Source organism: Tenebrio molitor, chromosome 1, assembly GCF_963966145.1.
Source record: "Tenebrio molitor chromosome 1, icTenMoli1.1, whole genome shotgun sequence".
Lineage (NCBI taxonomy): Eukaryota > Metazoa > Arthropoda > Insecta > Coleoptera > Tenebrionidae > Tenebrio > Tenebrio molitor.
This window is the reverse complement of record NC_091046.1, coordinates 6,664,199-6,678,610: the sequence shown is the minus strand read 5'-3', so window position 1 is coordinate 6,678,610 and position 14,412 is coordinate 6,664,199. Positions and strand designations below refer to the sequence as shown.

At 34.4% G+C, this 14,412-nt stretch overlaps 1 protein-coding gene across 5 annotated transcripts in view; it reads right to left on the bottom strand.

The window, feature by feature from the left end:
* The window catches only part of LOC138128118 (glutamate receptor ionotropic, kainate 2-like), a 96,852-nt gene extending 85,029 nt beyond the window's left edge, over window positions 1–11,823 (bottom strand). For all 5 annotated transcript variants that reach the window (XM_069044317.1, XM_069044316.1, XM_069044328.1 and 2 more), the window contains exon 1: window positions 11,667–11,823. The gene's annotated coding sequence lies outside the window, so the exon portion shown is untranslated. The remainder of the gene's footprint in view (window positions 1–11,666) is intronic.
* Window positions 11,824–14,412: the final 2,589 nt, after the last annotated feature.

Below are 14,412 nucleotides of genomic sequence, written 5' to 3'. Positions count from 1 at the left end.
CACTGCCAACGAGTTTTTGTTTATAATAAAGTTTCAACTCCATTTTTTAGCTATTCGGGACAAGAAGACTTATTCGGAGGAACGCTTTTTCTATTAAAAATTTTCAAACTCCAATTTACACTCACTTAAGATTCTTAATTTTTACTTTGTAAGTTCTGCGTTAACGAGCTTAGAATTCTTGATTGCTTCACGCAAAATCTTGTCTCGACATAAATTCAGAACATGAAACATTAAAATATTCCTGAGATGATTTATTCACACTCAAAGTAGAAAATTTGTGTCTATTGGTTCAAATATGTGTCCTTTTCGCTGCTTTATGCAGGTCACGATATTTGCAAAAATATTAAAAAACCGTATTTGCTGCTAGTAATAAAAGTTGCCGCTCTCATACTTTTTGCGGTAAATATGGAATAAAACGCAAACATGTCATACATGCTCATGAGTTAATTAAGGTGAGATTTATTCCAAACAAACTGAAATTTTAAATTTAAAGGTTGCAATTTTGCAATTTCTTTCATTATTTGTATATTTATATAGGTACTATGGCGGCCAAAAAATGTTGGCCGTCACTTTCTTGACATTCAAGTAAAGTGTAAATAAACCTTTAGGAATCGTAACCCCACTTTCGATTCTTGTCAGTTTGACAATCAATTTAAACTGTTTGAAGCTCAGATATTCCAAAAATTCGACATGAATGAACAAAATTAGAGCAATCGTACATAAATAACCTGAGGTAAACGTTCTGTGTAGTGGAAATGACAAAATAATTTTGAGTTTTGAAATTTACTACCCAAAAAATAACGTTCATAATCAAGACGGTAATCATGATGACAATAAAGTACGGATTACAATTTTTTTTTTAGAATTGACAGACAATGACGGCCAAAATTTTTTGGCCGGCATAGTACCTACTATATTAGTGTTGGTACAAGGATATTAAAAGCGTTTCCTCTACAATGTAGTTGGCTGTGATCTAATTTTTGTAGGTATAGATTTGCCGCCTCTCAATGTCTGTGTGCTTCACTGTAATTTTGACATTTAAAAGTTTGTACGTGTCACTTTCAGTTTTCTTGTTGATGATTTTTCAAAAAGTAAATTAGAGTGTTCCGAGATAGTTTTAATTATTAACTGTTTTAATTTTAGAATATACAGGGTATTTCACGATTGATAATGAGCTCGCCGGAATAAAAAATGCAACCCACAATACATTTGGAAGGTAAAGCTGGATATGGAGGCGGTAAATGTCCATCTTTATCTTCCAAATGTATTGTGTGTTGCATTATCTTTTCCGTCGGAATCATTATCACCTTGTATTTCTGAAGGCCCCTGGTTTCTAGACAACCAATTAATCACTTTCCTTGTGCAGCATGAGTACACTAGAATTATCATTACACATTTTGTAGAAGTTTCTTGTAGGTTCCAATTAAGAAATGTCTAATTTGATACATTATAGGTTGCGTCAATATCCTGACTTAATTTTTTCGCTCTTTCAGATCCTGCACTGGTCAAGTGTTGAATATGCCACCGGATTGAAAGACTAATCTCTTTTCAGACTTCATTAGGTGGGTTTTCACCCAACCTCGATGCGCAACAACCCCCACAAAGCATAATGACAGAGCAGTCATTTTATTTTATATTTTGCGTCTGGCCGGAGCAGCTACAAAGGGCGCTGACCGTCTCTCGAACTGGAGGAAATTTGATATGAATTGAGTGCGTAGTTGTGATTGAAAGGTTCGACGGTTCACCGTCTGAATTTATTATTTATCGATGGGAAATTTAACTCCGGATTGTCCGTGTTTGCGGTTGGATTTTATTTCAAATTGCGATTGTGCCTCAAACTTCCGTCATTTTGGCGGAACGCAGTATCGAAAATGTTCCTCGATGCAGACACCTCAATGCAAAAGGTCAGATCCACTCGAATTAGCAGAGTCGAGGGAATGAAATCGCAGGTTTGATAAATTGGAAAAAATCGTTGTAACTTTCAACTTTCGACCACAAAGAAAAGCTCGATGATGATTACATTCTCTCGGAAATCACTGTTGCTTTTATAGTCTGTCACAAAACGAATTAATCTTCCGGGCTTGAACATTAAGAATTTCCATTAGTTGTTTTGTAGGTGATGCTACAGGGATTCAAACTCGTTTTATTTATTCCAAACACCAAACTGTTTTATCTCTCGCTACACTTGACATAGCTACGAGTAGCAACACTTGATTCTTTTGTTGCAGAGAAATTTTCAAAGGCATATTTGCTGCAGAACTCGCATGCTCAAAATTACAGGGACAATTAAGATTACTTTGAAATTGCTGATTGGAGGAGCTCTCAAATCTCTGGAGAACAGACCCAGAGCGACAAAGCGGTGCAATGTTAAGTAATTTAAGTTCAATTACAACGGTTACAGCAATGCAATAAATTATTCCAAATGGAACCCTCTCGTGTTGTTGACTAGAATTAAACCCAATCAATTTCGCGTTGTCTGACCAACTACCCAACAAAAAAATCCCCAAAAATGAAATAATTTGGCAAAAATCGTTCGAGCAGAATCTTGTTTGGAGATTCTTTTGTTGTTTTTCTAGTTTGGGTAAATTCAATCACTTTAGTGTACTTCTGGGCAAGTATGTGTCATAAATAATTGCCAGAAGAACTGAATTGTATAAATTTAGCATTATTGAATCTTTCTCCTACTTTAGTTTCTGTTAGATGAAGATAAAGTGTAATAAAATTTTATTGGAGAAGTAAATTCATAGCTGTCGGGGCGCAGCATTTTAGATTTTATCACCCGAAATAGAAGAGTTTTCTCTTGTTGTTTTAACATATGAAATTAACGCTGCCGATAGAACTGCAGGTGATTTATCGAAACTTGTGAAAAATGTGAGCAGAGAAGTTTGTTTTGTAACTTTCATAATGGGAAAGCCCGAGCGAAATTTATACCAGTAATTGTGCAGTGCATTCCATGCAGACAACATGACGAGATCATTCAGTATGCAGATGTGCATAAAGTTTGAAAATTTGTGTTTTCAAATGTCAGATATACTCTAATCATGCGAGTTTCCAAGTAAAAAGTTTCTGCAGGAGTGGTATGGCTTATGACGCTTGTGCAATGTTCCAAGTTAAATTATTTTTCTTTTGTGTGCAAACATGTAAACTACATTTCGACTCGACTCCCAAACAATATCTACATAAAGTAATACTGTAGTAATGTGTCTAGGAGAAGAGATGCACTCTTGATGCAGAGACTTTCACTACTTACTAGTTCTAAGAGTAAATAAAATAAAACATTTCCACAAAGAAGTCACTGACGGCGGTGTTGCATTTATTATAACTTAATTTATTTAGACACTTTCAAAAGTGCGCTGCGCAATATTTCAATTTGGAGTGACTGACAGAGGGGTCGATAAGCAATGGATTGATTGAGAATAATCTATAATAAAAATGTTTTAGATGTGGATTGTCAAAGTCAAGGTCGCTTAAAACTTATGATTGAATTGTACTTTAGTGGAAAATCTGTCATGAATTCCAAATACCTTATAAGCGCCCCTTTAGTTATTTTTCCTGGTAGTGCCAACTTAACGACGAAATCCCCAATCCACATCTATAACGTTCTGGCTATAAATGTCTTTAATAACTCTATTAAAACACCAAAAACAATGTTTTAATGAAGGTTATTAAGATTTTGTTTTTGGAAACCTTGAATATCCAATCCAACAAAATCAAACGTCAGTTGGCAAACATAACATAACCAAAAACACAAACTTTATTGAAAATACTAATTTCATGACATCGTATTGGCATATTGCAAACAATAACAATCAGAACAGAATTACCAACCCAAACATCATAGACAAAAAAATCCCCCATGTGAAATGAAATTTCCTTCAGACAGAAACTATCATAAAACTAACAGGGCAAAGTAGAAAAAATACTGTATTACCCTTGTTTTATAAGACGTTTTGTCGCACTTGCTATCTTAAACTCGCGCGTGCGACTATATACCGTCTTATAAAACTTGTATAATAATATACTATTTTAGTACCGATTGGAAGTTATTTACGATCATGTTCTAACAGCCATGAAGAATTTCTTTGTAGACACTGCTTGAATTTTAACCGACGAATTTGTAAGTAACACTAAATTGGAGTATTTTGCGAAGAGTTTTCGAACGTTTCTGAAGTTTTATCTCTGATATCTACGATATGGCCGTCATGACTGTTTTATATCAAATGTTATGCTCCACAAAAAAGGTTATATTCAATTTTGCTTTATCTGTCGTAGTTTTCGATACCAATTAACAATTAACATTAAAAAAAATAATTTTTAAAACAATTTTCCTCTGGTGTAAATGTATCATAGGATCTAATAAAGCAATTGTACCAGTGACACATTTTTTTTTGCACTCGTAGGGTCCTGGATTAAACTGCAGTCTTAGTAATCAAACCCAGGCCAACATCTGTTTATTTTGAGTCGATGAAATTCCATCTTTATTTTGAGTCAAAGATATAAAACCGTCTCTTGAAGGGAACTGAACCATGTAAAATACGATCCATTAAGCCCAGTCCATAAATCTCATTATTTTTATGATCGCCAGTAAAATGTTTATTGCAAACAGTAATCCCTTGTTCGCTGAAAATATACAACGTACGAGTTTCACTTTTGCAACCATTAAAGTCCCTAATGGAGATCCCGCCCGGTTAATAATTATTCGAGTTAGAAACTTTTAATTTGATACCTGGCCATCTTTTTCCCCAAAACAAAGAAAGCGAAAGTTCTTCGTTTGCACGGGTTCGGACGTTGTTTTGCCGATAGTTGGTGAGCAATTCCCGAAGTGTCAGGTGCACTCGCTCGTTAACACATGTAGCGCTTTGATAAAGGCCGAATCGCTAATAATGGGTGTTCGTTTAATATTCTGGTAGCATTACCAATGAAAATATTTTGTTTTTGTTAAGGCATGTCGTCGTTTGAACTTCCGGTTAGTAAAATTAGAGTAGAACTGTCATATTTTGACATTTGCGTTCAGAGAGGTTTATTGTTTGCTGAAAGTTATTTTCGCAGTGGCCGGAAAGTGAATGGTTCATGGATATACTCCGTACAAAACTGCTTAGAAGAGTTTATCGCAGAATTTCTCAATGTTATTGTTGACCGGAAAAGACAACCTGAGCAGGTGTGTAAAGTTGTTTCGTGAAACTGGAGGCGTTTACCGAAGAAAAACCACAGGTCAGGCGCTAAAACGCACTGCTGCAGTTAGAGAAATAATGCAAAATGCTCCCCACACTTCAATACGTCAGTTATCGCAACGCAACAGACTGAACCTTGTTACGAAAAGAAGAAGGTAGACATTTCCAGCACCTCATTTAATAATTTGTGCGTCAATTGTAATTGTGTTACTTTTTGAAGTGAAAACTTCTTTAGGCGCGCCACATACATTTTATTCCCGGCCAGTGATTAGTTTCATGCGACACGGTAAAATCGTTCGCAGCACACGCTAAAATCGTTCGCAGCTCAGCGAAAATCGTCCGCAGCACGACACGGCAAGCTAAAATCTAGGAAGTCGAGTTTTTAGCGGAGCGAGCGAAAAACAATCAACTGTGCGTCACTGTCAATTTTAAATTTTCATTGCACGTTGTGTTTTGACCTGACTGACCTCAGTGCAGAGCTGCAGGAGTAACTGTATATATATATACAGGATATTTCACGAGTGATAATGAGCCTGACGTAATTTAAAATGCAACCCACATTATATTTCCCAAAAAAGCTGGCTACTGTCATTAAAATGTCCGGCTTTTTTTGAAAATGTATTGTGGGTTGAATTTATTATTCCGTCAGGCTCATTATCACTTGTGAAATACCCTGTATAGTTTTATATAATATAAACGATAAAAACACGACAAATATTGTAAGTTTACAGATGAGTGTAGGATTTAATACGTAATTCTCAATTATGTGGCTTCAACAATTCATCTGATGGAAAAATTTGTGTAGCAAAATGTGAAGAGGAAAATGGACAAATTATCATAATACAGGGTATTGGTATTGCTTTGAAAACTTGTGTTGTGTTCAATATCATCGTCAAGAAAATAAAACTTAAACATCCAAACCTAACCTCACAAATTTTTGCTAGAGTGTATCTCTAAAAGCGGACGTATTTGCAGTTTCTATTGAAAAATACAGATTTTTGATGTTTATTTAAAAACAGCATTGGATTTAAATAATATTGATTATTTATGCCTTGCTCATTATTCCTCCAAGTCATCCATAATGATATATTTTTTATAGAATAGGTACATATTACTTAAAATCAGTAACGAGCATCATATAAGTTTTCACTTCTGTCGTGCGGTCTTAAGCACACACTTTTTTTTTTATCATAATTCGTGTCATGCTGTTATTTTATAGTGAGGTTATGTCATATTTTAACGCTGCGACATCCGTTTTTCAAAATAAAAGATTTCCACAGGTGATGCTACCAGAATATTAAATGAACACCCATTATTATCCTGTGCGAATAAATACATTTTTGTGGGTCGATCCGGCTTCAATTAAAAATCGGAGATGGACTAGATATGAGCTTTGGGTTTGCCAAGTTTTGCGTGAAATGGACGCCGTATTAGCGATACACATAAAAGCATGCAGTGATTCAGTCGAAACTAGAATCACTGGCCGGATTGATATCCTTTTAGGAGAAAAATTTCATGAAATGCAGACACGCGATTTATACAAATCGTTTATTGTTCGGAATGTTGCTGAATGATAAAAATTCAGATGATTTATGGCGGTACAGATAAAAATGTTCATTTATTATTCATTACTTTTACGATGGAGGATATTTTTGTATAGTGAACCAGATTTCTTCGAGGATTCTCCTGAGATCGCCGGAACTAATCAAAGCAGTCCATTCACCGACTGAAAATAATGAATTACATTTGGAAAATCTTGGAGTAATGGGAAACCAGTGGTGCATTTTTATTTGTTGCAGGTACTAATATCGCGGTTTAAAGTCGTTATGTTGGTTTATTGCGCGCTCAAATCCTCCAGATGCGATTTAGAGATGCAAATATCTCTGCTGCATTTAGTAGTTTAAGGAAGTTGCATCTTGTATGTAGCACTGGAGCAAACAGAGCAAATAAATTTTACTGGAAACATTGTAACAGTGTTTCAGAAAAGGTAAGATTTAACTGCAAGATGCGTCTGTCATTCAATCTCGGAGAGAAGAAGTGCTACCAACACTAACGCTCTTAAATACAATTTTCTTGTTGGTTGAATTCATAATTGAATTTTTAAAGAGCAATTTTAGTCAACATTAAAATAAGTACAAAAGTAAAAAGGATCTCTGCGTCTTTATTAGCTGTCACTTAAGCTTAGGGAAAGTGCAATTTATTCGCTCCATTTTCATATTTTATGCTGCCGTTAGATAATATCCTGGGTGAGAAAATCCCGCATGGGGGTCACGTCCGTTGCCCTCATTGACTTGATCAATACATATAGACACAGAAGAAAGTACTCAATAAAATTTTATTATTTTTTGACCGCCACGAAAACAATACTGAAAACTTTGACACTGTCGCGACTATCTTTGGTCTAAATATGTTTTCGGAACCGTTTGCATAATGGGTGAAAAAATATTCAAGATAAATTGAACATTGTCTGAAAGTGTACTTAAAATCGATCACCGGACTTTTTCATCACTTTTCCTAAGACTTTTATTGGGGAACTTTTCGTCATAAAGAAAGTGATGTAAAATTGGCAATTTATGACAGAATCGTCTCGCTAGGTTATCACAGGTCATATGACAATTTTAAGACTATGGCTAAAGTTGTTTAGTTAACGAAAATGCAGATCTTGTATTTAATATTTATTACCGCTCGATGCAGTTGTAATTAAAATAAAGTATTTTTTAGGCACTCTTAATGAAAACAGTAATTTTACGTACATACTCACAAGCGGACGAAAAGTAACTCTTTTTTGGACGCACTTTTTCGCATGCTGACCGTGGAGGCGTCTGTTGGTCTGTTTAGTAAGTTAGCAACGAAAGCGACAAAACCGATAATTGTCTTGTCACCATAAATGATAAATAAGCAATTGTAAATAGTAAATTTCTAGTTTGGTGGCAAGCTGATAACAAATACTGCAAAAAAATGTTAATATGTATCTATTAATAAATTTATTTGAAAAAGGTAGATACAAAAATAAATTCGTAATTTTTCCAATGATGTCTTTTGCTTTGTGCTTCGTGCGGTCACCTAAAAATTTAATGTGCACACCTCTGCCAAAAAGTGCCTTTTGTCCTCGCCTGTTTTCCTCGGCTGCGCCTCGGCCAGAAAACTCAGACTCGGACGAAAAAAATGCACTTTTTGGCCGTGATACACAAATAACTATTTTTTAATACAACTTTATCATAATGCATCATAATATTAAACTGTTTTTAACATGTATGAAAACTAGGAAGATATTAATTTGATTTTTTTTTAAACATTTGAACCTAATGTTATGTAGAAATTATATAAACAATATGTTTAAGACACCGGAATTTATATTGTCCAATTACACAAACAATCTATTTTTACAATTATTGTTGCAGAATTTAAGTCCCGATGCTTCATTTACAACAAATTTATTTTCCTAATTTCGTAGTATTGTGTTAAAAAACTCATCTTTTTCGGGGTGTTTCCCTCAGATTTTTCGTTTAGAAGCGTTAAGGCTTTCAACCGCTTAATAGCTCGTCTACATTGTTATAAAAACAGATTGTAACATTGCCCCTGGAACATAATTACTGTACTACTCTTGTGAAAAGCGTTGTAAAGGCGGTTTACGACGCTATTGTGGTTACAGTACTGAAAGTGAAGTACGCTTCCTCGATGCAATTTATCTGTATTAAGGTAAAAGCTTATTGTCTTTGCGTCAATATTTATGAAAAGTATTATTATTACGAGAGATGGAGGGAGAGGTGAATTTGCATTATATCGACACCTGCCACACTCCTGATGCAACTTAATTCCAGAAAGTTTTAGTTTTTCGAATGAACACCTCAACCAATTTAGATCGACAAATATTTTTGTTGATGTAAATATGGAAGGTGGCGCCAGTTGACTATTTCTGTTATAAGAACAAGAGGCGTAGGGAAGCTGCTGTCATCAAGAAACTTTTAAAGTATGTTGCCTTATCTCGACCAATATTGCCAATATGCTCCAATAGGATTGAGAAAGCTTGATAAATACAATATTTATTAGGCTGTTGTGAAAGCCTACCTACGCCCAAGGATTCAAGTAATTCTGATTAACATTTTGACTTATTATCTGTCAACAGTTGACAATTATGGAGCGACTCAGCAATTGTAAAAAATTACAACTGTCACTCTTTCAGATCAGAATTAAGATTAATTGACTTGGATGCATTGACAGTGATACACAGGATAAAACAACAGTTGTGCTTTCCACAGAAATAATAAAAAGTTGAAGGACATTCATTCACAATGAGTTTTTTTTTTGAGAGTTGTCGAGTTGGATAAAAGTGGAGAATTTCCATTTTTTATCCAGGTGTGTGTTAAATATTTCACCTAGGTGGATGCTGTAATTTATCTAGAATATTTTTTGTGTCGGGATGATAAAAAGCGGAGTCGCCTTACAAAATTCTGCTAGTTTATTACATACAGTGTATCAGAAGAGTGTATTGGTCTGGATGCAGCTAAATTAAATTAGCCATTCAGGTGTTAAATGTAATAAACGTTTGGACGGCAAGATCGATGTAAAAAGTGAAAATATTTACATTTCTGTTGCGGAATACGGTGAAGAGTTTTAATGAAGGTGTCACGAATATAAGCGGGAACGACGCATTTTTTGTTTAAATTATTTTGTCCTCCATTTATTAAATTAGTAGTGCAGAAGAAAGTTTGCTTCTCTAATTACTGATTAATATTTAAATGTGTTAATTTAATTAACATAAAATATTTTACATTATTAAATGTTGCGAATATCGAGAAATTAAAATATTTCGCATCGCACCTTTAAAGGTGCCTAATTAATTTAATGTAATTATTGTGATTTATTTTATAGAACCAAAAAAGTATCAAAGTTTATTTTATTGTATTCACTTCAATTAAATCTGTGAAATATAGTATTTTTTCATCTAGTCAAGATATTACACAGATATAATTATTTGAGGGGGAAAAATTCCTGGCGCCTCCACCATTTTTGCAAACTAGAAATTTTCAAAAGGTGGAGCTTTGCAGTTTCTTTTTGTGTAGTCCGTGATAGCTAAATCTGTCAAACACAAGTTTTAAATTTGATCTACCTGAAACAACAATTGAGATATCATTATTTTTAGGTAAAAGAGTGAAGAAAATTTGCATTTGTAAATAGTACTATGCAGCTTTTTGTATTGCATTTGCCACAATTAAATTTATTAAAGAAGGTTTTTTAATTTGGCCTGCTTTAAAATATAACTAAGATATTATCATTGGTAGTGCAAGAAATGTCCCGGCGCCTCCACCATTTGTACGAAAGTTAAATCTGTAACTTTATAAGTAAATAAAGGATAAAATAATGCAGTCTTTTTTGAATTCGATTCGTCAGAGTTGATTCTTGTAAATCCAGTTTTTGGATTTGATTTATCATAAGTAATTATATGGATCTCATCAGCTTTCGAAAATTATCCCAGCACCTCCACCATTTTTGAAAAAATTAACTCCGTTTTTCAGGGCTAAAGATGGAGCTCTGCAATTGTTTTCTGTTTGTTTCATCATATCAAAATGTCGTAAAATACAGTGTTTAGATTTGATCTGCTTTATAAAATAACCGAGATATTGTCAGATCTATAAAAAGAAAATGTCCGGGCGTCCGCAATATTTTTGCAAAAGGTTAACGTCCTTTTTTGATAATTATGCAGATTCTTGCATTTGCCACATTTAACTTCACCAAATACAATTAATAGGAGTAATCTACTCTTAGCAAATAATGAAATATAATGATTCTTTAAACTATTGCATTTAGCTCATCACAATTAAGGGACATGATCACTTTTTGAAAAGAAATATTTTCATAATTTTTGCAAGAGTCAATTTACAGTTTTCTTAATAATTTTGAAAGTAATCATATTGAGATATTTAACACTCGATTCGTCCCAAGTAAATATATTGCACACAGTTTTCAGATTAATTAGCTCAAGGAGAAATAGAAATTTCATTATTTTTGACCCAATTAGATCCTGACATACATTTGTGCAAAAATCCATAAATTAATAAATAATGACAAAATGAACGATTTATGTAGTGCAGTTAATTTAGTAAAATCTCAAGTGAACTCTTCGAATAATTTAGTTGGATTTCTTGTATTTTTTTTTATTCAACACCTGTTACATACTTTGAAATAATGAAACACATTTATTAAAATAAATTTAAGTTAAATAATTAATTATTATAATTTTTAGTTAAAATAAAGTGCAAAAATATAAAAATCATTATTTTCATGAGAAGTTTTCTGAAAACGTAACGTAGTAAGAAGACATTTTCATTATTTATATACGGAAGAAAATTATTATTGAGTGCTTAATTTTTTTTACTGATTAATTCAAAACTTTCTAAAACTTTTTCCCACCAAAAAAAGGTAGCTGACTTTGCAACGATGCCAAATAAAACCTCGAAAGCGAAGAATAAAAACACGAACAATAATTTTTCTCACCTTTATGTTGTCGTCGTCGGCGTTTTCCACTTACGTGTTCGGATAGGTAAGAGAAAGTTGCATGCGCCGCGACGCTAGTCTGCCAAGTTACTGGCGTGTTTCGGCAATAACACACGGCGCCGCGACGCTTCTTTGGTCGCGCAACCCTTCGGACGATGCACACAACACTGCGTCGGCGTTGGACCACGTGCGCGAATTGAGGTTAAGGGGGTAACCCCGATGCACAAAAAAATAGAACCGGGATGGAAACAGGCCGGAAGGGCGCTGCACACGCCATTTAGTGGTACAATCTAACACGAGAAGGAGTGCTGGACGAGACCACGGAACAGTTTCATCTAAGAAAGCGGGAGAAAATCGCGTTTTTATCAGATAATAAAACAAACGTTCGGTTTTGTTGCCGGGAAATTAATAGCCGAGTCGCCGCTGACAGATTCACTCCGAGGGGTTGTAAAATTATCGCCCTGGGCTGTTATTATTGACGATAAACTCGCCGGTTAAAGGGGTTTACGGACTGCCAGAACGTTATTTACTGCCACGGTTGTGCTTTTTAATAAAGAAATTTGAAATAAGTACAGGTGCAGGAAACGAAAAAACTAAAAAGAATCTAAGAGAAAATAATAAAGCGAAAGAGAAGTATGTCTGAAAATTAAATTAACACGATGAATAATTATTTTGTGTCGCTCTGCATGAGAGTGTGGTCTTAGAGCCAGCACTGTGATTTATTTGACGAGAGTTTGTCGCCGCCGCTCACATAATTGGCAAGCATTCAGCATCCGCGATTAAGCAGAATGTACCCTCGGTGGTCCCTTTATAATTGAAACTTAAAGATAATTGAGATTTCCTTAAACGTTTCTTATCTCGTACGTGCTGATGGAACTCGAATAACTCGGGACGAACCCCAATCGGTGTTTGAAATGCCAAAAGGGCACTTTGTTATTTGTCTAAAGCCGTTTCGGTTGTTAGCCGGCGGTTATATTTAATTAATAACGAATTTGTTCGTGTCTTGGAAAGATTTTCGACGCGGTTGTTATCGCAGCAATATGTCTCAATTATCCATAATCAATAATTATTAATAATAATTTCTCTAATATAAAGTTTCGGAGGCCCGTACGGTTCCATTAAAGTTTGCTGAAATTAAGTGCGTAAAAGTTTGCCCGGCGCATCCACCAGAGTGTAGAGTGGGGTGTGAGATGGTCGAAAATCGGGTCAAAGAGGTTGGTTGTTTTTCATAGTTTGCAATAAATGTAAAATGCTTGTATTTATATGTATGACTTTATTTTTGAAACGGAAATTTACAACTTGAGAACGAGCCGATGCAGCACTTATGTAAAATTAATGATTCGATGAATCACTAAACTTTTTACACCATTTAAAGTTTTATAGACACGGAAACTAGGATCGAAATAGTTATTTGTGTGTCAAAGCCGAGTCTGAGTTTTTTGGCCGAGGCACAGCCGAGGCTTGAAAACAGGCGAGGACAAAAGGCACTTTTAGGCAGAGATGCACGTTAAATTTTTTAGGCGACCGCACGAACTACATACAAAGCAAAAGACATCATTAGAAAAATTACAAATTTATTTTGTATCTACCTTTTTTAAATAGATACACCTACATTTATTAATAGACACATATTAACATTTTTTTAATAGTATTTGTTATCAGCTTGCCAACAAAACTAGAAATTTACTATTTGCAATACAATTACTTATTTATATAAGAACAATTATCAGTTTTGTCGGTTTCGTTGCTAACTTACTAAACAGACCAACAAATGGTGCCACAGTCAGCGCCGGAAAAAGTGCGTCCGGAAAAAAGTTACTTTTCGTTCACTTGTGAGTATGTAAAGTTACCGTTTTCATTAAGGGTCCCTAAAAAATATTATAAGTACTTCACAGAAAACGTGGTTTAATGAAACAGTTTACAAAGGTATGACATTTTTCTGTATTTGACTAAGAACTTATTATTAGGAACTCGCAATTTCAATTTATTACAAAGTGATTCCTCAATTAGTTAATGTACTGTACCTTCAAAAAAAAAAAGTATTTGTCTATAGAACTTCGTTCAATGCAATGCTTTCATTAGTACATGACAAAATTATCTCGACAATTTCCAATTTCACAGAGACCTCACGGACTACTACGTGAGAAGTGCTGCTTTCATTAAATTGTTATTCTCGTCTTTGAAACGACTATATTATCTATTTGCAAGTCATTATGATAGAATCTGGCAAACTTTTAGGATGTTTTTATGAATGTCACGTACTTATAGAGTAGCATCCAAATAAAATTAGAAATGGGAGCTTATTGACACGGTGATGGGTACTAAACAGTGTATTTTGAAGAATTTAGTATCTATATTATGCAGGTTTGGTTGAAATAAGAATCCAATGAAGATAATTATTAATTGGTGATTGTTAAAAGGAAAGTAATGGCTCTTTGAATTATACAGGGTGTTTTCGAAGTTGAGGAGTTCTTTGTAACACGAGGTACTATACATTATTCTTAAGAATTTTAGCCTAAATCTTCTTAGTAAAATGTTTGTATTAACGGAGATAATTGATTGTATATTTTTATAGTTTTCTAAAATGTTGAGTCTGTTCCTGTCTATTTCTCCGCTGTACTAGATTAACAACCGACGTGGCCCAGGATGGTATCTTTCTGGAAATCGCTCTGCGTACTCTCTGGACGCCGCAGCTGCATTTTGATAACGTGATAACATTGCCCATATACATTACCAACATATCCGT